At 47.2% G+C, this 23,622-nt stretch overlaps 1 protein-coding gene across 6 annotated transcripts in view; it reads left to right on the plus strand.

Moving 5' to 3' along the window:
* The window catches only part of LOC102165318, a 381,153-nt gene extending 358,068 nt beyond the window's left edge, over window positions 1–23,085 (plus strand). For 5 of the 6 annotated variants that reach the window (XR_002337031.1, XR_002337032.1, XR_002337036.1 and 2 more), the window contains 2 exons: window positions 13,741–13,847; window positions 20,666–23,085. The gene's annotated coding sequence lies outside the window, so the exon portion shown is untranslated. The remainder of the gene's footprint in view (window positions 1–13,740; window positions 13,848–20,665) is intronic. The other variant, XR_002337037.1, reaches the window with a different exon arrangement.

Raw genomic sequence — 23,622 nt, forward strand, 5'->3', positions numbered from 1 at the left:
ATATGTATATACATACATGTACATGTGTATATATGTATATACATACACGTATATGTGTATATATGTATATACATACATGTACATGTATATACATACACGTATATGTATATATGTATATACATACATGTACATGTATATACATACACGTATATGTATATATGTATATACATACATGTACATGTAGATACATACATGTATATGTATATACATACATGTATATGTATATACATACATGTATATACATACATGTATATACATACATATATATGTATTGTGTGCATAGATAACTAAATGGGGCAGTTAATGCACACATATACACACATGTACATACACATGTGTGCATGCGTATGTGTGGTCCTCTGAGCCAAAAATATGATTTGCCATCACATTTCATTCCTAGAATATTGGAGCCAGAAGAGCCCCTTGGCTTTTGTAAAGAGACATTGAAGCAGAGAGTGTGGAGATGATTTACTCAAGGTCGTAGAACAGGTGCGGAAGAGAAACAGAGTCTTCTGCTTCCCAATCCATGGACTTCCTACCCCTCCTGCTTCTTCTCCACCGCAGTTCCCCTCTGCAGTGAGACGGGGCGCTGGGAGAACTGCTCTGCTCCCCGCAGGATGGTGTGTGCAGAGGGCTCCACCGCGGGGGCTGTGGACAGGACCTGTCTTTTTTTGTTTTTGTTTTTTTTGGTCTTTTTGCCTTTTCTACAGCTGCTCCTGTGGTATATGGAGGTTCCCAGGCTAGGGGTCTAATTGGAGCTGTAGCTGCCGGCCTACACCAGAGCCACAGCAACGCAGGATCTGAGCTGCATCTGCGACCTACACCACAGCTCACGGCAATGCCGGATCCTTAACCCACTGAGCGATGCCAGGGATCGAACCCACAACCTCATGGTTCCTAGTAGGATTCGTTACCCACTGAGCCACGACGGGAGCTCTGACAAGACCTTTCTTACCCTTGAAAGGAGCGGGTCTCCCTGATGACGGAAGGTCAGCCTCTGGGAGGCTGACCAGCGAGGCTGCTCGGTTCCCATGATAGGCACGTTGTGTTTTTTATATCTTTCTTTTGAAGGATAGTTGCTTTACAGTGTTTTGTTAGTTTCTGGTGTACATCAAAGTGATTCAGTTTTATATATATATATATATATATATATATAATTTTTACTTATTTTCAGATTTTTTTAAATATTTTATTTTTAAATGATTTTTATATTTTGCATTATAGTTGATTTATAGTGTTCTGTCAATTTTCTACTCAAAGTGATCCAGACACACACACACACACACACACACACACACACACACACACACACACTGTTTTTCTATTATCCTCTGTTATGTTCCATCACAAGTGACTGGATATAGTTCCCTGTGCTATACAGCAGGATCTCATTGCTTATCCACTCCAAATATAATCGTTTGCATCTATGAACCCCAGACTCCCAGCCATTGTAATGTATTAGATTATAGTTTTTTATAGTTTATTATAAGATATTACTGTATTGTTCTCTGTGCTATACAGTAAATATTTGTTGTTTAGCTCTTTTATATATGGTAGTGGGCATCTGTTAATCCCATACTCCCAATTTATCTCCACCCCCCAGCCCTGAGCATAGAGTGTTTATTTTTTAAAGGTTTTTTTAAATTATTTTTTATTGTTTTTATTGAAGTATAGTTGATTTACGAGGTTGTTTTAGGTGTACAGCAAAGTCATTCATTTATACATACATATATAGATTTTTTCAGATTATTTTCTCTTATAGGTTATCACAAAATATTGAAAATAGTCCCCTAGGCTGTACAGCAGGTCCTTGCTGGTGATCTATTTTATATATAGTGGTATTTTTATGTTAATCTCAAGCTCTTAATTTATCCTTCCCTCCATTTCCCTCTTTGGTAACCATAAGTTTGTTTTCTATGTCCGTGAGTCTATTTCTATTTTGTATATAAATCCATTGGTATAATTTTTTTAGATTCCACATATAAGTGATACCATGTGATATTTGTGTTTGAATTATTTCACTTAGTTTGATCATCTCTAGGTCCATCCATGTTACTGCAAATGGCATTATTTTGTTCTTTTTTATGGCTGAGTCGTATTTCCTTGTGTATATGTGCCACATTTTCTTTATCCGTTCTTCTGTCGGTGGACATTTAGGTTCCTTCCATGTCTTGGCTGTTGTAAATAGTGCTGCAATGAACATGGAGGTACGTGTATTTTTTGAATTATGGTTTTCTAAGGATAGATGCCCAGGAGTGAGATTGCTGGATCATATATGGTGGCTCTATTTTAGTTTTTAAGAAAGCTCCATATTGTTCTCCACAGTGGCTGCACCAATTTACATTCCCACTAACAGTGTAAGAGGATTCCTTTCCTCCACGTCATGTTATTAAGGGACCAAGAATTTCTCTCTGCTTCTCCGTGCCTGTCTCAATACTTGGAACAAACTAAAGTTCCAAAATTGTTGGTCAAATCAACTCTCGTGTTTAATCAGCTTCCAAAGTCAAATAACTGTGGGGTGGGTTTCTATTTTAAATTGTCACCTGTCCTCTATGTTTTGGCAGAGGTGAACGAATGACTGTGTGGACAGTGGTTTTTATGTCAGGGAGGAAGGAGGGAGACAGTGTGAAATTGCTGGCTTCTGGGAATAAGGGCAAAATTGGGACTTAGAACAAACATGGACCAGGAAGACAGTACCGGCAAGGACAGACGTCGAGGATTTCACAATTTGCACCCAGATGGTCCTGGCCCTGGGGCCACGGTGGCCGTCAGAGGGACCTTTCCTCGGGCTAAGCCAGCATCCTAGAAGTCATCCGGAATACACTCTTCCCGTCCTGGGTACTTTTTCACTTCCTATGTCCCCTGAGTTAATAGATCTTTCCTCTCTTTCTCTTATTGGCTTCAATGTCATCACTCATCACTCGATGGCCACAGACCGTGTCTCTCCTGCACCGTGACCTGGATCTACTGGGCTCTTCAGCCTATTGCTTCGTCCTCACTCTGTTGGCCCCATAGTATCCACCATCCACTGAGCGTCTCTTTGCAGCAGGCTCCGTATTTGTGTTTTACTTCACCCCATTCATCCGACAGCCTTGTTTGTTTCCATATTTTATAGGTGAGGAAACTGAGGTTTTCTGTTTCATGAGTGGTCAAGTGCGAATCCAGACCCTCGGAGCCCCAGCTCCTTCAATTGCGTTGCACAGACCTGCCCCCAGAGTTCTTGACGCCCTCCACGAACGCCATAAAAGGATCACAGCAATTCGCATCTTACTCAGATTGGTTGTTCATTCTTCTTCCCAGCCTTGACACGTGCCCCCTGGCCTGGTCCTATTACACGCCCGGCATCTGGTCAATCGTGTCACATCTCTGCTCTCCTGCTTAATATTTTTCGATGCCTTTTCTTGGCATCTACCGACATCCATTTGAAAGTTTCATTCAAGAGCTGAGTGGATATTGCAAAACAAAAGCTGGGAAAGGGGATTTGAGAATACTTTTATGTCATTGGGTAAACATTAGTTGGGGGAGGAGAGAGTCTGGATTTGGTTGTCTGTGGCATTCATTCATTTATTCATCACTCATTCAGTCCACTCACCTGACATATTGAATATCCATTGAACTCAGATCTCTAAACTGTTACTTTGGAGACGGGCGGGAAGGCCTTGACTGGTCAGCTGCATCTTGCAATCCCTTGGCCTTCAGCATTAGAGGAAGCTCTCGTATTTAACATGCTCCCTCCTCATTCAGTGCCTCAGCCCTTTTTCAGATCCAGAAGCAGAGGTGATGGGCTTGGAGGCACTTATGCTAAAAGTTAAGAGACTTCTTTTCCAGATTATGAAAACAACACAATTTGACCCTTATGCCCAAGGTACTGAAAGCCCATCTTTTTTGTTTTTCTCTTTACTTATTCATTCCCAAGTTTTAAAGTGAATCCATGGCCTGACCACATCATCATTCTTTCCTTTCTCTCTTTCTATTTATGAATATTCATCTTTGGCAACGTTGCTTGGCAGCCTGCTTGCCAGGATTCAAGAAGGTGTCACTAAAGGAGAATAAAAAAGGTCCAAAAAAAAAAAAAAAAGAGCAAAGAAAATGGAAAGTTGAAACATGGAAGCATTTCTGGGAAGTTATTTAATCTGGAGCAGCGTGATTTGAGGAGGGAGTTAATAGCTACCTAATAGCTACCTTTAAGCCTGCGGAGGGAAGAGGTAAAAATCTAGCATCTCTAGAGTATGTACAATGGATCAGGCATTTCTATTAAGGTTTCTCCCTGGAATCCCCACGATATCAGTGACATCAGTACTGCCTCCAGACTTTCCTACATGGAAAGACTGAGGCTCAGGAAGGGTAGGGGATCTGCCCGAGGCGCCCAGCCTCTGGTTGGACAAGTTAGCTCTGGACCTGATTGGGCTGGATCCTGCGACCAGGCCTTTTGTCCTACCAGCAATGAACGTCCCCTGGTGGTGGTAATTCCCACTTTGTTCCATCCTTCATGAGCAGAGAGAACAGAAGAAAGGGTAAGTGTACTTTTAAATTGAGACAGGGAATTCAATGGAGGAGAAGAGACCCAGGAACCTCAGTGATCAAGAGCTTTGCAGGGCAGACAGAGCTGGGCTCAAACTTTGGCTCTGCCAGTATTTTGTTCCCTGTGCTACTTGTGTGGCCTGAAGGGAGTTTTGAACTCTTTCTCCTCTCTAAAATAGGCCCTGGAGTTCCCGTCGTGGCTCAGCGGAAACGAATCCGACTAGGAACCATGAGGTTGCACGTTCGATCCCTGGCCTCACTCAGTGGGTTGGGGATCTGGCGTTGCCGTGAGCTGTGGTGTAGGTCACAGATGCAGCTCAGATCCCACGTTGCTGTGGCTGCGGGGTAGGCTGGCAGCTATAGCTCTGATTCGACCCCTAGCCCGGGAACCTCCATATGCCCTGGGTGCAGCCCTAAAAGACAAAAATAAAATAAATAAAATAAAATAAATAGGCTCATGAGGATTAAATGTGATGACATAAATTGGAAGATATGCTTAACCCTTAAAAGGGGTCCCATGCTGGCAGATGTTATCAGAACCAGGGTCTCGGCAGAGTTTGGACTCTGTGGTAGATTGTCCCATTTTGGATATACATTGTTGGGCAAATCTTGCAGCTATGATGCATTTGTTATGTTCGCCTGTGGATTAGCTTCCTGGAAGAACCCCTACAGCTGAAAACCAGTGAGCATTTGAATTCTTCTGCTGCCCAGCCCTATGCCCCCTTCCCCTTTCAGAACTCAGGGCTGGAGCTGTAAGAGAAGGTCTGGGAGTCCTCGGCCCCCTTCAGGAAAGTGTGCCAGAGACCTGAAGTTGCAAGTTCATCTCCTGTGAGTCCAGCTGGTGAAAGGCATGATGGGAAAGCACAAGGCCGACAAAGCTTCCTGGTACCACGGATGCCTCGTTCCACGTGGCTTCGTAAAAGCCACAACTCCCAGATCACGGGGCTGACCTAGACACAGGAAGAGAAGAGGACAGCCACAACCCCCCAGCTGAGCTCCAGCCACCAAATCTTCCCTGTTAGGGATCCCATGACACCCAAAGAAGAAAGACTGTGCCGGACAATGCTCGGGCTGTTGGGAGCAAAAAGAGGAAAAGTGTTCACGTTTGAATGAAAACCAAAAACCCGCTGAGTTGGAGGGGCTTCAGCCCACCCTTCTCTGGAATATCCCAGTTTGGGGGTTTTTGTTTTTTTGGGGTTTTTTTTTTTTTTTTTTTTTTGTCTTTTTAGGGTCACATCTGTGGCATATGGGAGGTTCCCAAGTTAAGGGTCAAATAGGAGCTGTAGTTGCCGGCCTACACCATAGCCACAGCAACACAGGATCTGAGCTGCGTCTGTGACCTACACCATAGCTCATGGCAATGCTGGATCCTTAACCCAGTGAGCAAGGCCAGGAATTGAACCTGAAACCTATGGTTCCTAGTCAGATTCGTTTCCGCTGCACCATGATGGGAACTCCCATTTGGTATTTTTGAAACATTTACATTGAACAAAGGAACAGACTTAACAGCCCTCACGGTGCTGTGACTTTCTGCATAGTTCCATGGCGGTTAAGTCAGACCTCCGAATTTAAGGTACATCTTGTGATAGGTTCTGGCTGTAAAAGTAAATCTTCTCTGGGAGTTCCCTGGTGGCTCTGCAGGTTAAGGATCTATTGTTGTCCCTGCTGTGGCTCCAGTTGCTGCTGTGGCTTGTGTTCCATCCCTGGCCCAGGAACTTCTGCATGCTGCCAATTTTTTTTTTTTAACCTATAAATTTTCCCTGCTGCGTGATGTTGCTACAGCCACAGGCGCTAGGGCCCATTAGGAGCCTCAGCTATGATCTGAGAGGAGTTCCCTTGGGGCTGAGGGACCAGGGCAGAGCTTTTCAGGATTCCAGCCCAAAATGCTATATCACCTAGATCTGGATGGAATGAAACAGGAACAGCAAAATCTGAGCTCCCAAATCCCAAATGGAGTCTCTGTTGTGCCTGCAGCCACACACCCCCATCCTTGCCCTGGCCCCCTCCTTCCTCCCCGCAAAACACACACCTGAGGGACTTCCTCTGTCCCCTCCTCCGAGGGCATCTGGAACCCTCCCGGCAAAGCCTCCCCCCACCGCTGAGTTCTCTGGACACCGGCCCAGCCGGTCAGGGGGCTTTGGACGTGATATGATTTTCCCTGTGGAGATGGAGTGGCCTTTGGGGCCCCGTGGGAGGGGGTGGGGGTGGGGCGGCCGGACCTCGGGCTGTGTGAATGTGGCCTGCTCATTGTTCCTTCGCTTTATTCTTCAGGCCTCGATGGGGCTGATTTAGAAAAATCCTAACGGGGGAGCTCTCAGGGCTTGCCCGGGTGCGACACAACTTGAGCGGCTCTGGGGGATTCTTTGTTCTCTGCTGACAGCTGACTTGGTCCCCAGTGGGAACAGTTTGAACATAACTCCACGCTGCAGGGGCCAGCAGCTGCGGCCTTAACTCTTTCGTACCCACCTCCCGAGGGCCCTTCAGCTTGCCTGCTCCTTCCTCAAAATGCCAGCTCTTAAAATGACCTTTCTGGGATCTGGGAGGGTGACTTCACTGACGAGTGGGGTAGGGGCGTGTGGTCTCCCACACCTGGGACACCCTGGGACGATTAAGCGTGTCCCTGTCCCGTGCAATCCTACTTTGCTGGCAGTGAAGGCCATCTGGTTTGAGTCTGGCTCAGGATATGACCATTTGCCTCTCTACAGGTGTTTGCATGTTCCCCCCTCCCCAACCTGGCAGAAGTGACTGGAGGCAGAGGAGCAGGGATTTTTATTTTTTAATTTATATATATATATATATATATATATATATATATATAATTTTTTTTTTTTTTTGCTTTTTTGGGCCGCACCTACAGCATACAGAAGTTCCCAGGTGTTGAATCAGAGCTGCAGCTGCCAGCATATGCCACAGCTATAGCATCACAGGATCTGAGTTGCATCTTCGACCTATACCACAAGCTCAGGGCAACACCAGATCCTTAACCCACTGAGCGAGCCCAGGGATCAAATCTGCATCCTCCTGGATACTTGTCGGGTTTGTAACCTGCTGAGCCACAGTGGGGAACTCCCAGAGCAGGGTTTTTTAAATACCTGCTCACACTCTGGGGCTTCTTCTGCTCTAAAAACAGAGTCCATCAGGTCAGGAAATCTAAAGAGAAGGCCATCAAGCAGACGGATTGACCATGCCGTTGCAGCGTCACCATTCTGTCTTGGGCATGCTGTTTCCTTGCTCCAGGCCCCAGTTCATCCATTAAAATAGAGATGGTTGTAATGATAGTATGACCTTGTGAGATTGTTGGGAGGGTCAAATGAGTAACACACGTGGATGTCTATGGTGGGCACTAGCAGGTACCCACCACTGTTGCTATGATACGGGAAACTTTCTCCAAAGATGCTATTGCTCCAGGAACAGGTGCTAGCTACAAATTATTATTCAGTTTCAAACTATTATTCAATTTTTCTTTGGGCTAGGAAGGTGGCCAAAAGAAGATTGCTAGAAACTTTTTAAAATTATAGTTGATTTACAATGTTCTGTCAATTTCTGCTGAACAGCAAAGTGACCCAGTTATACATACATACATTCTTTTTCTCACATTATCCTCCATCATGTTCCATCACGAGTGACTAGATATAGTTCCTTTGCTATACAGCAAGACTTCCTTGCTTATCCACTCCACATGCAATAGTTTGCCCCTACTAACCCCACACTCCCAATCCATCCCACTGCCTCCCCCTCCCCCTTGGCAATTGCAAGTCTATTCTCTAGAAATTTACACTTGGTACCAAACCAATTATTTATTCAACAAGTGTTGATTGAGTGCCAGCAATAAATTGGCACTGAGGATGGCAGAGATGACTGTGACACAGACCTGGTCTCAAGGAGTTGAGAGGTAAGGGGGATGCATAGCTAGGACTTGTAAGTGCATATAAAGAAACCCAACTCTAATGGGCACACAGAAAAAGAGAACTTGAAGGGAAGAATGCAGGTGTAGCTCTTGGAATCCAAGAAGGATTCTCTCAGCAACACACCTGGAAGGGTAGGGATGGATCTTGGCTTCAAGTGTGCTCAAGGCCCTTCTCTCTGGGTCAGCGTCCCAACACTCTGCCTTTGCTGGCTCCATCATTCTGTCCCACTGTAGGTTCCCATAAAGCATAGCAGGCAGCATAAGCCAAAAACACCTCTGAGGTTAACATTGCACACAGAGCCTGGTAAGGAAACACATTGACCCACTCATGGCCAAATGCCCACTCAGGACTAAGCATCTCTGGCCACAGGGCAGGCTCAAGTTCTAACAGGATCACCTTCTCTGTACTGTCATGAATGGGCATGGGCGGATCTGGCCAGTTCTCAAAAGAGCTACTGGGGAGACAACCATACGGGAAACCACTACAGAGAAAAGACTAGATAGTTGAGGGAGTTTGGATTTGGTCTTTAGGCCAAGGAAAACCACTGAACAATTTCAAGTTGAAGAATTAAATGGATTTTTGAGGCAGAGCTGTCAGAAGTTCAAGCATTAGATGTTGGGGCCTGGAGTAGCGTGCTGAACAGTGGAGACGGCCAGAAGGTGATGGGAATGAGAAATGCTTTGATGATGGAATCAAGAGAACCAGTTAACTCGAAATTGGAAGGAATAAATTAAACATGGAAGGCAACGTCCTAGTTTGGAAAACAAGTTTATAGACATGGATTATAGAAATAACTCTGGACTGGCTGGATCTAAGAAACTGGCGGGTCAGTAAACCCTCTGGTATATCCATATCTATGTTTAAATGATATCTCCTTTTCCTCCCCCTCCCTCCTTTCATCTAGCTATCTATCATTTATCTATTTATCTGTCTATCTATCATTTACCCATTATAGAGGTATGATCATATTGTTTTGGTCCCTGGGAGAGAGAGGAAGAGACAAGAATAACGTGGCAAACAGAATGGTGACCATTTCCTAACCTGGCCCCAGACACAAGCTTGCTCTGTAGAAAAAGCAGCTGCATGGAGTTCCCGTCGTGGTGCAGTGGTTAACGAATCCGACTAGGAACCATGAGATTGCGGGTTCGATCCCTGGCCTTGCTCAGTGGGTTAAGGATCCAGCATTGCCTCGAGCTGTGGTGTAGGTCGCAGACGTGGCTTGGATCCCACGTTGCTGTGGCTCTGGCGTACGCCGGTGGCTACGGCTCCAATTCGGCCCCTAGCCTGAGAATCTCCACATGCCGCAGGAGCGGCCCTAGAAAAGGCAAAAAGACAAAAAAAAAAAAGGAAAAAGGAAAAAGAAAAAGCAGCTGCAGGCGAAAACTCCATGTCAGAAATGAGGTGTGTTTAGGTGACATGAGGAGATCCAGAGTTGCCTCAAGTTTCTAGATGCGATTACAGCCCAGTGACGATGACGCGACACCATCCTCTTTAGTATCTCAAAGTTCTATGCTCTCTGCATCCACCCAGCAGTCTTTTCCTGGAGAGCACCTGTGGCAGCAGCAGGAGAGAGGCTGCAGCTCTAGAGTGCTATGGAATTGCCATAGCGATTGGCATAGGCGGGGGGAATGCAGTGCCTGTTCCTGCAACCCTATTCCAGCTGTATCCAGATAAACTTCCTTTTTTCCATCTTAGGTAAGACCTCAATTTGAAAAAAAAAAAAAAAAAAAGAGGTTCTATTGAAATAGTATGTTTTTTTTATGATGGGCAAAATGTAAAAGCATGGGGGGAATTCTGGAAATAAGGATATAAATTTAGGAGTTCCCTTTGTGCCTTAGTGGTAATGAATCTGATTAGTATCCACAAGGATGTGGGTTCGATCTCTGGCCTCCCTCAGTAGATTAAGGATCAGGCGTTGCCGTGAGCTGTGGTGTAGGTGGCAGAGGCGGCTCGGGTCCCACGTCGCTGTGGCGTAAGCCAGCAGCTATAGCTCCAATTAGACAGCTAGCCTGGGAACTTTCATATGCTGCAGGTGCAGCCCTAAAAAAAAATATTTTAAAAAGGATATAAATAAAGGAGAAATTGATATTGTTTGAGAAAGGAATGAGGACCTAAAGTAGGGGGTGGCAGTAGCAATGGATAGGAGGAAACCAGATATAGAAGAATGAGACATTCTTAAGAGCTCACAGGTTGCATGTGGGGCCCAATGAGTAGTCTGGAACAAGCACAGTTGTTCCAAATTTGGAGACTTGGCAAAGAAAAATGGTAGTTCTATTAACAGAGTTAGAGGCGTCAACAAGAGCACATAGCATCGTTTTGTTGGAACTCTGTGAACCCAAGACACACAGACGTCCTCATGGAAGAAGGAAGAAATAAGAAGAAATAGATGGGAGATGCTGGCCCTTAAAAAAAAAAATTCTTAAAAAAACTTTATCGGCCACCGGCGTTGGAATTATCTACATTTCATTTCAGTTTTAAACTCCTTGTTATTTTCCGGAATGATTAAGCACCTTTGATGTCTCTCCTTCACAGCGGTCCACATTGTATGCTTACAGAATGCAAATTCTTTTTTTGTCTCTTTAGGGCCATACCCACGGCATATGGAGGTTCCCAGGCTAGGGGTCAAATTGGAGCTGCAGCCCCCACCTATACCACAGCCACAGCAATGCAGGATCTGAGTGGTGTCTGTGACCTACACCACAGCTCACAGCAACACCAGATCCTTAACCCACTGAGCGAGGCCAGGGATCAAACCTGCGTCCTCATGGATACAAGTCAGATTTGTTTCCACTGAGCCATGACGGGAACTCTGCAAATTCATTTTAACATTAGCATTAGCTACACATAAAGATGGATCTGTTTTTCAGAGTACATACTGTGCACTGCGAAGTATTTTCCATTTTCTCTGACTTTTTCTATGTCCTTTAAGAACTATCACGAGTTGATTGGAGTTTCCACTGTAGTGCAGCAGATACAAATCCAACTAATATCCATGAGGATATGGGTTCAATCCCTGGCCTTGCTCAGTCAGTGGGGGATCTGGTGTTGCCATGAGCTGTGGTATAGGTCACAGATGCAGCTTGGATCTGGCTTTCGTATGGCTTTGGTAAGCGGGCAGCTCTAACTCTGATTCGACCCTAGGAACTGGGGCCAAACTGCTGCATGTTTGGCCCTAAAAAAAAACAACCCCCCCCCAAAAAAAAAGAAATGCAAAAAAAAAAAAAAGAGTTGATTGTATGTCTGGCCTTGAACAGTATAAGCCTGAGAAGACATTTTGGTGGATTCCCAGCTTGTATCTCTCCAAACAAGAGATTCCTTTTGTTATTTTAGTTTCCGGGACTCTGAAACTTACTTTTTTGTCCATTAAAAACAAACTTATCCAAGAGATGACCCTGTCACAAAGGATATTTGTTAGGACTCTTTATTATTAAATCAAAATTTTAAAACCATCTATTAAAACTCTTTCTTTTGAAAACAAAATAAACAAGACCCAAAAAGACAGCCCATCTCAAAATGGCTTAAAGAACAGAAGGGACTTATGGGCTTACTCTATTGGAAGAAGACTGGATAAACTGGAATTCAGGGTTAGTTTGATCCAACAGACCAATTAAGTCACCAAGGAGCTGGTTTTATTTTGACTCTTTGTTCTCACTGGTACCACCTTTATCTTCAGGCCACTTTCCTTTGGGAAGGCAAACTGTCCAAATCTCTAGGATTTTTATCTTCAAACCATGCTGCCCTGGAGTAGGGAGGAGTTGCATTTTGGTTGCTCTCAATGACAAAGTTAAGAACTGATTCTCGGAGTTCCCGTCGTGGTGCAGTGGTTAACGAATCTGACTAGGAACTATGAGGTTGCAGGTTTGATCCCTGGCCTTGCTCAGTGGGTTAAGGATCTGGTGTTGCCGTGAACTGTGGTGTAGGTCACAGACGTGGCTCTGATCCCGCATTGCTGTGGCTCTGGCCTAGGTCGGTAGGCTGGCGGCTACAGCTACAATTGGACCCCTAGCCTGGGAACCTCCATATGCTGCGGGAGCGGCCCTAGAAAAGCAAAAAGACGAAAAAAAAAAAAAAAAAAAGAGCTAATTCTCTTGGAGGTCCTAGCAAACTTGCCCTCAGGACCCAGATGGGAAAAGTCCATGTGTTGATCAGTCAGACTTTATTTACCTGAATCAATCATTGTAGCAAGAGGACTGGAATTAATCTCTGATTGGTCCAAACTTGCAGCTGGGTGGAGTCTATCTCCACTTAAATTCCATGGCTGCGAACCAAGGAGGAGAGAAGTATTGCTGGAGATTTAGCTATAACTTCTGCTACAGTAAGACGTTAAGCCATTCGCAATATTCAGTAAACCAGCATGTTTTGAATGCCTTCTATAAGAAATGAGCCCTGATAGATTTTTGGCAATTGAATGCAAAAGTCCGGGTGACTTTTATGGCTACAGTATTGACAAAGCAATGATCTGAAGGCTTAAAGGAACAGGCTGAATCTGTCCTCCAGCTGTTGCGGGGTGCCTGTGGAGAGTAGCTGGTTACAGGACTCCTGATGGATGCCTAGAATTTGAATGATTCAAGTGAACAAGTTTCAAAGCACCCAGGCAGGAGCATGTTATTTAGATTTTTCTTCTTTAAAGTAAGAGTGACTGAGCAGTTTCTTTCCTCCGTTCCTCCCACGTTTATGTTTGATGATGGTTGTTTGGTGGAAATTGTGTCCACCAGACCCACTGAGCTGTGGGACAACTCCAGTTAATATTGGATGATTGGCTTCCCGTGACACATACACACAAATAATAGTGCAGAATAAACCCCAGTATAAGTCTCCTCTTCTCCTATTCTTCCTCAAACTTGGTGTCTCTACCCTTTTAAAGAAGTGGTTTCTGGGAGTTCCCGTCGTGGCTCAGCGGTTAACAAATCCGACCAGGAACTATGAGGTGGCAGGTTCGATCCCTGGCCTTGCCCAGTGGGTTAAGGATCCGGCGTTGCCGTGAGCTGTGGTGTAGTTTGCAGACGCGGCTCGGATCTGGCGTTGCTGTGGCTCTGGCGTAGGCTGGCAGCTACAGCTCCGATTGGACCCCTAGCCTGGAAACCTCCATATGCCTCGGGAGCAGCCCAAGAAAATGGCAAAAAGACAAAAAAAAGAAAGAAAGAAAAAGAAATGGTTTCTGCCTCTAAATTTAGAGGATATGTTCACTGTGGTCCCAACTGGAAAGAGTGGGAGGAATCCTGTGATGGAATTTGAGGCCTCGCCGTCTACTTTGCAAACTGGTTGAAGCAGGTCCTGCTGACCTTCTTTCTAACGCTCTGCCTCTTTGCAGGCCTTCTCCAGCGTGTTTCCAGCTGTCCGTCTTCGTGGTTATCCAGACTTGTAGGTGATATAGAAGAGAGAAGGAGAAATGAACACTGAAAAGAAAATAGAACATTGGTATGGTGTCAGCATGTATCAGTAGAGTACCTGGGAAAAAAAGGGAAAAGAGGGAAAAAAAAAGCTTCTAGTCCCAAGGACAAAGCCCACCTGCTTGTACCTTAGCCCCCAGTTCCCATCTCCCCCAGTTCTGCCTACCCCGCTCTCACCCTCAATAGATGGAAGGATCTTGTCAGTTCCCCAAACACCTGTGTCCTCCAGACTGTCCTTTATGGATATTTCCTGATCTCTTGGCTTTGGCTGGTTGGCGTCACCATGGTAACAGAGAGTGAGGAGGGGGACGTGGGGGCAGCTCGGTCCATTTGTCATCAATTGCCACTGTTTTGTTCTGCCTAGTGTGTGCTCTCAATGGAGTCTTGGGAGAGGCAAAGAAGAGCAGAGGGATTCAGCGGACGGGTTGCTCCCACCCTCTGATCCTGATGGAGGGGGGGGAATGGAACTGCGGGAGCTGCCTTCAGAGAGAGCCAAGACCTGGAGATTATAACCAAATGCTCCCCTTCTCTGGGAGAATAATTCTTCTGTAATTCAGATTTTAGGTTTTAAGAGGGAGGGTGGTATTTGTGTCAGACCAGAAGAATTTTACCTTTCGGTTGAATTCAGAGGAAGGAAATGTCACCCCCTCCCCATGATAGAGAATAAGATGTTATTTTTCTTATTCTGGGTTGGAGTTTTACTTAAAAAAATTGATGAGGCTACCACTGTCTCACTGCCACCCACAGAGCATGCGCTGTGTATCTTGTTCGACTTTGGACCTTCTCTGTACACTGTGCTTTCATTTAGATAATTCACAAAAAGACTGTTCCCACCACACCTCCCAATCAGGCTTAAAAATATCAAGCTAGGCCGTGGAGTTCCTGTTGTGAAGCAATGGAAACGAATACAGCGAGGAACCACGAGGTTGTGGGTTCGATCCCTGGCCTCGCTCAGTGGGTTAAGGATCTGGCGTTGCTGTGAGTTGTGGTGTAGGTCACAGACATGGCTCAGATCTGGCGTTGCTGTGGTTCTGGTGGTTATAACATCTGTGGTTCCGGCAGCTACAGCTCCAATTGGATCCCTAGCCAGGGAACCTCCATATGCCGCAGGTACGGCCCTAAAAGGAAAAAGATCAAGCCAGGCCAGGTGCATGGAAACTTTCCTGGTGAAAGCCAGCTATTTAATCTTTTTGGCCACTCCCATGGTGCATGGAAGTTTCCAGGCCCAGAAATCCAACCCGAGCCATAGCCCTGACCCAAGCCACAGCAGCGAAAATGTCAGATCCTTGATCAGCGGAGCTACCAGGGAACTTCCAGGAAGCCCCTTCTTGCCACCGTTCTGGGCCCAGTAAACTCTCTGTTTTGCTCCACTCCCATTTTCACCCTTAGCAATGTCTCAGACTGAGCTCTACCTGGACTCAAGGCAAGGGGTCTGATGCCCCCTCTCATTCCAAATCAAACGGCCCCTTCTCTGCTTTTATCTCTTTGGCCTCTTTGCATCCTCGACAGACCTGCTGCCCTTCCTCTTCGAGGCGTCTCGGCCTCCTCAGGTCCAGTCACGCAGAACGCCTCCGGTTCTCTTCCTTCCTCTCTGCCCACGCTTCTCGAGGCTCCTCCCTGGCTCTTTTGTGTCCCATCACCATTTAAGGGTTGGTATTCCTTGGCCCTCTTCTCACAGGGCTCTTCCCTCCTTGCCCTGTCACCCCCGCCTCCCCAGCCTCGACGACAGACCCTGAGGCTGCTGCTCAAACCTACCTGGAAAGCAGATCGTTGCCCTACGCAGCCGACCCGAGGGCCAGCTCTGCACCGTCGTTACACTCCAGCTCCTCAACTCAAGTGCCACGTTCCCTTGAAATGTACCCGCATTTTCTTTGACCTCCTTAGCATCCCCAGGGTCCTAGATGCTCAGACTCAAAAGCCTTGTCTCTGTCTTTCTCTTTCTAACTTCACTTCGTATGAGGATCTCTAGTTGCATCCATGTTGCTGTGAATGACAATTTTTGCTTCTGTTTTATAAATAAATTCTTACGTATCCTTGTATTAGAATCTACATGTAAGTGATATCATATGATATTTGTCTTTGACTTATTTCACTTAGTACAATAACTTTTAGGTTCATCCATGTTGCTGCAAATTCGTTCTCTTTTATGGCTGCGTAGTATTTCATTGTGTATATGTATCAGATCTTCTTTATCCATTCATCTGTCAATGGACATTTAGGTTGTTTCCATGTCCTGGCTATTGTGAATAGCGCTGCTATAAACATAGGGGTGTATTTATCTTTCGAATTACAGTTTTTTTGGATAGATGCCCAGGAGTGGGATTGCCAGATTGTATGATAGTTCTATATTTCGTTTTATGAGGAACCTCCGTACTTTTCCATAGCGTTTGCACCAGTATCCCTTATATGTGGAATCTAAAATATGGCACAAGCAAACATATCTATGAAACAGAAACAGACTCACAGGCAGTAGAGAACAGACTTGTGGTTGCCAGTGTGTGTGAGGGGATGAGGGTTGGACTGGGAATCTGGGGTTATTAGATACAAACTATGACATTTAGAATGGACAAGCTACAAGCTTCTGATAAATAGTTCCAGGAACTATATTCACTCTCCTGGGATAGACCATGATGGAAAAGAATTTACAAAAGAATTAGATATAGATATAGATATAGATACACACACACACACGTATATATATGATAGAATAATATTTTTTAATGGATGCACCTGTGGCATATGTAAGTTCCCGGGCCAGGGATTGAATCCAAGTTGCAGCTGCAGCAAAGCTGGATGCTTTAACCCACTGTGCCAGGCTGGGGATAGAACTGCGTCTCCCCAGCTACCCAAGGGCTTCTGGAGTCAGATTCTTAACCTACAGTGCCACGGCAGGAACTCCACGACCGAGTCATTTTGCTCTACAGCAGAAACTGGCACACCATTGTAAATCAACTATGATTTAATTTAAACATTTTTTAAAGCTCTGTATCATCTTTAGTGATCGCCACAGACACCATGACTTGCAACTGTCTTATTTCCCTCCTCTCTCTCCCTCCTCCTCCTGTTCCCCCCCCCTCGGTCTTCATCTTCCTCTTCTTTTTCTCCTTCTCCTCTCTTCCTCCCCTCCTCCGCCTTCCTCCTCTCTCCTCCCCGCTCTGTCCCCCACCAATGGCACAGCCCATCTCTGCACAGTCGCTGCTCTGTTTTCCCTCCCCGACATCAGGGCTCTGTGCCATTCCAGCTTCTCCCCCTTCCAATTTGTTCTTCCTTCTGCCTTTCCCACTTCCGGCCAAGTCAATCTCTGCTCCAAAACTTCAGTACCTCTCGAATCCCTGGAAATCAAAGTCCAGTCTTTACTTCATGTCCCACCAGGTCCCCTTAAGCAGGCTGGCACTCGGACCCTCTGTCTACTCTGTGACTCTCAGTGAGCCTTCTGCCTCCTCGTACCGCTGGGGGGACTCTAAAAAGGCACACCCTTTGGCAAAATAGACTGCAACCCTTGGTGTGTTTTGACCAAGTTATTTCACTTCCAGGAATTTATCTGAAGGAAATAGACAGCTGCACAATGATATGTGCATAAGAAGCTTCATTACAGCAGAATTTGCAATTATAAAAAAGTGAAAACAGGATCAGTGTCCAATAATATCAATGCAATGGAACACGAGGCGGTCATTAGAGAATAAGATAAACCCAGACCCTGTCATGGAAAGATAGTTCCAGCATTTTTCTATGTTTCTAAGTAAAAAAGAAGCTAAGCAGAAATACAGATTAATATGCGATTAATATACATGTAACCTTTATATATAATATTTACATGCATAAAGAAATAGAAAACCTCCAGGGTATACACGCACATTTGTATGGATGTACATACAGAAGGCGGCTGGAAACATAATTAGTGCTTTTTTCTTTTCTGTGATTAGTATTTTTATTTATTTATTTATTTATTTATTTTGGCTTTTTGCCATTTCTAGGGCCGTTCTCATGGCATATGGAGGTTCCCAGGCTAGGGGTCCAATCGGAGCTGCAGCCACCGGCCTACACTACGGCCACAGCAACGCGGGATCTGAGCCACATCTTCGACCTACACCACAGCTCAAGGCAATGCTGGATCCTTAACCCACATCGAACCCGCAACCTCATGGTTCCTAGTCGGATTCATTAACCACTGCGCCACGATGGGAACTCCTCTGATTAGTATCTTTAAAATGTCTTACAACAACCATGGACTGAGTACATACAGTAATGAATGGCTAAATGTACAATGTGCTAAAGTAAAGGAATTTTTTTCACATTCTTAAGAGATATGTGGCCTTCACACTTTTGTCACCGTGCCTTTGTCATCCTCATTGTTGGGCCTTTAAGTCTTCACCTCCCCAGGTTGCAGTAAAGTGTTTTCCAAGTATCACTAAATTCCTTCGGCAAAGCAGGAGCGAAGGATCTGGGGTCGGAGGCCCACGGTGTGTGTCCTCGTGCTGCTCTTATGGAGCCGTTTCCTCCTCCATCAACGGGAGAAGCGGAATGATAGGTAACCACAGGCACAGCATGAGGACCCAACGGTATACATATGAAAGGCCTTTGGGAAACAGCAAAGCATCCCTCGGCCGTCAGGGAGAGGGAGCTATTATTATTGAGGCCCTGGGGTCTTATTCTGCCGACCAAGTTGGCCCGTGAGAATTGGAGCCTTTTCAGCTTCAGCCTTGAGCCCAATATGGACACAGCCCAAGCGGCACATCGCTTTGAGCGCTGGCCCCCAAGCCTTGGCTGGGGGGATAAAGAGGGGGTAGGGGTCCTCCCAAACCCTGCCGGCACTTTCCATCCCTTGTAGTGTTTCCAAAGCGACACTTAACCCTAGCAGTCTCCGTGAGCACATCACGTCCTGGTCCCATCGGTCTGGTACCCACATGGAGACTTCAGAGCTGTCTTCCCATCTCTCTGACCTCTTCCAGTTCTGTGTGTGTGTGTGTGTGTGTGTGTGTGTGTGTGTGTGTGTGTGTGTGTGTGTGTGTGTGTGTGTTCCTGCCTAGCTTAAAGTCTTCTCCGAACACACGAGGATGGGGCCTACTGCATGCTTCTGAAAGTATGCACTAGACTCAAGACTCAAAACCACCCACTCAGGTCCCAAACCCTTTGAGTGGGAAGGAGAGAGTCTAGGAAGAAAGAAGAAGGGTCCAGGAGGACCCGGGCCAAGGTCTCCTTGCCTGGCCAGCAGTGCCAGCGTGGAGTCCAGAATTAGGCTTTCCTGTCCCCATCCGTTTACAGGCCAGTGGAAGGAGAGGCCACTTGGGGCTGATCCAGGGGGAAGCTGGGAGGTGGACTGCAAATCCAGAAGGAGGACTTGGAGGAGGCATGGGGTCGGGGTGGGGGGCGTTTGGGAGGAGGTCGGGGGGTGCAGGAGCTGGAGCTCATTTGTCTTGGCCCAGTTGGGATGCTATTTGGCCAGCCTGACTGAACCTGTCAACAACCAGAAAGTGAGGTCAGCTGGGGGCTGGAGGCCTCATTAGCTATCACCCGAGCTTGTATCTCAACCGCTTGAATCATCCTTGATGAAACTCTTTATCAGCCTGGGAGGAGCCAGCCCCCGGGGAATAAGACTCCTGTATAAGGCTTGATTTTGAGCAAGGCTACATCCGGAAGGACCGGCCAGGATGAGTTAGGCCCCAGTACACACTCCAAGATAACCAAACAAGCTGACTTGCTGAAGGGAGTGATTTAGCATGCTCCATCTGGGACCAGGGGAATGCCTGCTTCCTCTCCCTCCACCAGGCTCGTTTAACCCTCCCAGTGCCAGGCTGCAGGCTTCCTTCCAATCTCCCCCTTCAGGAGAGACTGGGGGCGGGGGGCAGGGGTGCGGGGGAGGGGGGGGCTCTCCATCTGAGGGATGGGGCCTGGCAAGAGTTTTACATGGGTAAAGATTAAGACTCCTTATAGGGAGAGCGTGATAACCCCCCAGGGTTGGGGGAAGAATCAGAGTTTTGCTCTGCTGAAAGGAAACAATTACAAACCTCAAGTAACCACGGGAGAGATAGGAGAGGGACAGAATGTCTTGGGCCCTCATGTGTCTAAAAGCTTCAAGGCCGCCCGGCTTCACGTGCACGGGGGAGAGGCTGGCCCCGGGGGGTCGGGGGGTGAGGCTGGAGAGGGACGGAGAGGTACCGGCTGCCTGCGGTGTGGCCATTCCGGGGGTTAGAATCATAGGAGAGAGGCTGAATGTTTCAGAGAGCCTTGAAAGAAAATATCAGTCTGCCCCACCCCTGGGATGGGAAGAGGGTAGGAGTCTAGCAAAATAAATAGAATCTGCTGTCCAAACTGATCAGGCATAAATTGTTACTTGCACAGCAAAGCGGGCGGGGGTGGGGTGGGGGGAGCGCAGATAGGCGTCTCAAGCTTGTTTGCTATTTCTCATCCTGTACCCCTTATCAGGGTGGCTCCAGAGGAGTCCTTTGGGAGCTGTTGTGTGAGGGTCAGAAGGGGAGGGGGTCTCGGGGTTTTGGACCACACGCTCCGACGGGCTACCACTTTGGGCGACCCCTGGGTGGGGAGTTGGTGCCGATTTCAGAGTGGGAGCTGGCTGTTTGCTGTCAGTGCCCTGATTCCCCCAGACTGCCTAGGAACAATCATTAGCCGAGAGAGAGAGAGAGAGAGAGAGAGAGAGAGAGAGAGAGAGAGAGAGAGAGAGAAATCTTGCTGTGCCATTTGTTTGTCTATTTATGTTATGTTTTATGCTTCCAAAGAAACTTCAATTGTCATTAAAGGAACTCAGTTTGCACCCCTGGGGAGATGTGCATTATTTCTCCTTTGAGTTTTAAGTGTGCTGTTTTCTTAATTTTTTTTTTTTTTCCCCAGCATTGCCGTCACCAAGGAAGAAGGCTGATGGCTGAAGATGTTTCCAGGCACCCGGAATTTCAACCCTGATGCTGGCGTGAGCCCTCTGGGGTGATGGCTGCTCCGTTGCTTTAGGGGCGAAATTCACTGGGATGTGACTGTGTGCTTCTGAGGATGTTGTTAGGCCCATCACACGAGCCAGGCCAGTCCCCTAAAGGGGGCGTTCATTTATTTCAGCGTTGCAGGACGTCTGGGCCAGTGGGGCTGGGAAACAGCGCCTGGGTGGGTGGCTCAGATGGGGGATCTTTGTTCAGGCTCCGAGAGCAGAAAATCACTAGAGGGACGTGTCGTAAGTGCTCTGACCCCTTCCCCGGGGAGTGTGGACCCTGGGAGCTGTCTCCTAAGCTGGCCTGAGCTCCTTGAGCCTCTGAGACCAGGTGTGGCCTGAGACACGGCTGGGAGCCGGGGAATGAGTTAGCTGTGCAGGTTCAGAAAAGTAAGCCATGTGATCTGCAGGTTGGCTCAGCATCCTGCATTTTGTTTGCTTTTCTTTTCTCAGTCTCTCCATCTCTCCATCTCTGGGGGATTTTGTTTGTTTGTTCTTGTTTTTGTCTTTTGTCTTCTTAGGGACACGCCCGAGGCATATGGACGTTCCTAGGCTAGGGTTCAAATCAGAGCTGCAGCTGCCGACCTAGGCCATGGCCACAGCAACACCCGATCTGAGCCGCCATCTGAGCCACCTTACACCACAGGGATCAAACCCATGTCCTCATGGATACTAGTTGGGTTCATTACCCCGGAGCCACAATGGAACTCCCTCTGTCTCTCTTTCTCATTTAAATTTCCGTCTCTCCATTGGGCTGAAGGAAACTAAGGAGCAGACAGCAGGCCACACTTGGGCTGAAGCTCTGAAAGATGAAGCTAATTCATCGCTAGGCTGGTGTGTTTGTGGGTGGGAGGGTCCGAGGGGGAGAAGGGCAGGGAGAGAGGGCAGTTCTGCTGGGTCAGCCCCCGCCCCGCCAACCTGGAGAGCTGGCTTCCAGTTTTAAAGCCTTGGGGAGCTTGTGTTTTGTTTAAATAAGGGAAGCTGTTTCCCTTACATCCTTTCAAAAATAAATAAATAGAAGTCTGTCATATCATCTTACAGGTGCTGCTACCAACAAACAAAGGTTCAGAAATGTGAATATTTTTTACAAAAGCAAAAGATAAGAAGGTGGCCTATGGGACCCAAGGAAGGATTTTAGACACAAGAAAGCCAATTAGTGGAGTTCCCATCATGGCTCAGTGGTAATGAACCGGACTAGTGCCTGTGAGGACGTGGGTTCGATCCCTGGCCTCGCTCAGTGGGTTAAGGATCTGGCGTTGCCGTGAGCTGTGGTGCAGGTCACAGAGGCCGATCAGATCCCACGTTTCTGTGGCTGTGGTATAGGCCAGCAGCTACAGCTCCACTTCAACCCCACTGTGTTGCGGCCCTAAGAAAAAAGATAACAAGGAAGTTCCCGCTGTGGCGCAATGGTTAACGAATCCGACTAGGAACCATGAGGTTGCGGGTTCGGTCCCTGCCCCTGCTCAGTGGGTTAACGATCCGGCATTGCCGTGAGCTGTGGTGTAGGTTGCAGACGCCGCTAGGATCCCGCGTTGCTGTGGCTCTGGCGTAGGCCGGTGGCTACAGCTCCGATTCGACCCCTAGCCTGGGAACCTCCATATGCCTCGGGAGCGGCCCAAGAAATAGCAAAAAGACAAAAAAAAAAAAAAAAAAAAAAGACAACAAAAGACAAAAAAAAAAAAAAGCCCATTAGCTGACACTAGACACTAGTCTTTCGTTATTCCCACCATTGGCCCCCGCAATGACAAGAACGGGGACCCCTCCTCCCCGCCATCACCATCATCACTGTCACCTTCGCCGTCACCACCACCTGCCGCCACCACTGACACGCTCCCCCAACCCCAACTACCACCATCGCCACCACCAAGTAGCTCCTAGGAACACCAGAGTTAGGGACTCTCGACCTTAGCCAAGGTAACGGGACGGAATAAAGAGGCTACAGCAGCAATCCAAAGCTACTGGCCGCCGCGGCAGCTTGGAAAATTTCTGGCCTTGGAGCCCGAAGACTCAGATCCTGCCTTTTAGCAACTGAGTGACCTTGAGCACGACCCTTGTCTTTGGGGCCTTAGCGTCTTGTAAATAAAACGGGATCATCAATACCTAGGGTCTTAGAGAATTTAAGGGTAAAAACATATATGAAAGAGTTTTCACACTCACCGATAAAAGATGCTAAATGTCCTTTCTTTTATCCTTCCTGTCACCCTCCTTTTCTTCTCTTTATTCCTCCAGTGTTTCCACTCTTCGTGACTCCTGGATTTGAGACCCTTGCCCATCCCCAAACCTCCAACTCAGATGGCACCCCCTAGTATGAAATAATAAAATTTCCTTCGTCTGAGCTTCATAATTTCTCCTCTAGCACCTCTCAACCTGTGTTCCCAGCACATGCTCCCTTTTCTCCAAGAGGACAGAAGTGAATCCCAGTCTCGAGGGACCCGACCACAGGGGATAAGAGCAAAGGCGGGGGGGAAGAGGGGTCCAGGGCCTCCAGAGAAGGAGGTCCGCCCTGTGCGAGGGTGAATTAAAAGGTTAGGCCTCATGTCTTGTGTCTTCCAGGAGAGCTCCCAGGGCGAGCAGGCGGGGGAAGGCCGAGGCTTCCTGAAACAGCCTGCCAACTCTGTATTGCAGCTGCTCGCCGGAGAGCTGGCTCTGGAGAGCTGTTTGCTTTGGCCAGATGTGCTACACGGAAACAGTAGTAGGACAATGTCAGGGGCGTGGCAGGCACTGGGGCGGAGGGGGCCCTGTGCCTGTGCAAGGGAGAGAGGACTTCTCTTTACAGGTGGTGTCCGGCCTCCGGCGGCCTCAAGGAGCCAGCTGTGACTCGGGTTCAAGATGCTGGCCCGTGGGGACAGACACAAGGAGCCTGGCAGGAAGT

This window comes from Sus scrofa, chromosome 12 (assembly GCF_000003025.6).
Source record: "Sus scrofa isolate TJ Tabasco breed Duroc chromosome 12, Sscrofa11.1, whole genome shotgun sequence".
Taxonomy (NCBI): Eukaryota; Metazoa; Chordata; class Mammalia; order Artiodactyla; family Suidae; genus Sus; species Sus scrofa.